The sequence below is a fragment of the Triticum aestivum genome, chromosome 1B (assembly GCF_018294505.1).
Source record: "Triticum aestivum cultivar Chinese Spring chromosome 1B, IWGSC CS RefSeq v2.1, whole genome shotgun sequence".
NCBI classification, from domain to species: domain Eukaryota; kingdom Viridiplantae; phylum Streptophyta; class Magnoliopsida; order Poales; family Poaceae; genus Triticum; species Triticum aestivum.
Genome location: NC_057795.1, coordinates 167,981,126 through 167,983,715, shown reverse-complemented (window position 1 = coordinate 167,983,715; position 2,590 = coordinate 167,981,126).

Below are 2,590 nucleotides of genomic sequence, written 5' to 3'. Positions count from 1 at the left end.
TGACTAAGGTTCTGTCAGGAGCAAAACATGATCACACCTTAGTACTCTTTGGGTGTTAATCACATAAGTGATGTGAACTAGATTATTGACTCTAGTAAACCCTTTGGGTGTTGGTCACATGACGATGTGAACTATGGGTGTTAATCCTATACAGATATGAATATTGGTGTTAAATCACATGGCGATGTGAACTAGATTATTGACTCTAGTGCAAGTGGGAGACTGAAGGAAATATGCCCTAGAGGCAATAATAAAGTTATTATTTATTTCCTTATTTCATGATAAATGTTTATTATTCATGCTAGAATTGTATTAACCGGAAACATAATACATGTGTGAATACATAGACAAACATAGTGTCACTAGTATGCCTCTACTTGACTAGCTCGTTTATCAAAGATGGTTATGTTTCCTAACCATGGACAAAAGAGTTGTCATTTGATTAATGGGATCACATCATTAGGAGAATGATGTGATTGACATGACCCATTCCGTTAGCCTGGCACTTGATCGTTTAGTATGTTGCTATTGCTTTCTTCATGACTTATACATGTTCCTGTAACTATGAGATTATGCAACTCCCGTATACCGGAGGAACACTTTGGGTGCTACCAAACGTCACAACGTAACTGGGTGATTATAAGGGAGCACTACAGGTGTATCCAAAGGTACATGTTGGGTTGGCGTATTTCGAGATTAGGTTTTGTCACTCCGATTGTCGGAGAGGTATCTCTGGGCCCTCTCGGTAATGCACATCACTATAAGCCTTGCAAGCAATGTAGCTAAATGAGTTAGTTACGGAATGATGCATTATGTAACGAGTAAAGAGACTTGCCGGTAAACAAGATTGAACTAGGTATTGGATACCGACGATCGAATCTCGGGCAAGTAACATACCGATGACAAAGGGAACAACGTATGTTGTTATGCGGTTTGACCGATAAAGATCTTCATAGAATATGTAGGAACCAATATGGGCATCCAGGTTCCGCTATTGGTTATTGACCGAGAATAGTTCTAGGTCATGTCTACATAGTTCTCAAACCCGTAGGGTCCGCACGCTTAACGTTACGATGACAGTTTCATTATGAGTTTATAAGTTTTGATGTACCGAAGTTTGTTCGGAGTCCCGGATATGATCACGGACATGAAGAGGAGTCTCGAAATGGTCGAGACATAAAGATTGATATATTGGAAGCCTATGTTTGGACATCGGAAGTGTTCCGGGTGAAATCGGCATTTTACCGGAGTACCGGGGGGTTACCGGAACCCTCCAGGGGGTTATTGGGCCTTCATGGGCCATAAGGAAGAAGAGGAGAGGAGGCAAGAGGTGGGCCACGCCCCCTCCCCTTCCTAGTCCGAATAGGACAAGGAGAAGGGGGCGGCGCCCCCCCTTTCCTTCCCCTCTTCCTCCTCCTTCCCCCTTCTCCTACTCCAACTAGGAAAGAAGTGAGTCCTACTCCCGGTGGGAGTTGGACTCCCCCTTGGCGCGCCCTCCTTGGCCGGCCGCCCCTCCCCCTGGCTCCTATATATACGGGGGCAGGAGGGCACCCTATGACACACAAGTTGATCTACGGATCGTTCCTTAGCCGTGTGCGGTGCCCCCCTCCACCATATTCCACCTCGGTCATATCGTCGCGGAGTTTAGGCGAAGCCCTGCGCCGGTAGAACATCATCATCGTCACCACGCCGTCGTGCTGACGGAACTCATCCCCGACACCCTGCTGGATCGGAGTCCGGGGAACGTCATCGAGCTGAACGTGTGCTGAACTCGGAGGTGCCGTACGTTCGGTACTTGGATCGGTCGGATCGTGAAGACGTACGACTACATCAACCGCGTTGTCATAACGCTTCTGCTTATGGTCTACAAGGGTACGTGGACAATACTCTCCCCTCTCGTTGCTATGCCATCACCATGATCTTGCGTGTGCGTCGGAATTTTTTTGAAATTACTACGTTCCCCAACACTAACGCAGTGCTAGGCGATACTGGCGAAGGGGGAAAACATCCGGGAAAGTTTTCCTGGTTCCGGACGTTTGTCAGACAGATGAACCGCAGGGGAAAAGTTCAACGTTTGCTATGCTTGGGGTGTGTGATAGATGAAAGGAGGGCGTATTCGGATTCATCTCGTCGTTCTGAGCAACTTTCATGTAGAAAACATTTTCATCCGAGCTACGGTTTAATTTCTATGATTTTTCAAAGATTTAACAATATTCAGAAATTATTGGATTTAATATTAATTCAAAAAACAAGACTAAATTGCTACGTGCACACACAAAGTGTACACAGCAGTGCAGTACAGAGGCTGACACTGGGCCCTGTTGACTGCTGAGTCAGCAGTCAACAGTCAACTGTTGACCGGTCAAAAAGTTTGAGTGGGGGCCACCTGTCATTGACCTAACTTAAATAAACAAATCTAATTAGTTAACCTAGTTAATTAGGGTAGTTAAACAGAGTTAATTAAGTTAAATAATTAATTACTGACTAATTAATTAGTTAATTAATTAATTAATTTTATTAATATATTTTTTTAAAACCTTTTTTTAAAGGTAGGGCGTGGGGCCCGCTGGCAGTGGCACCAGGCCAGCCC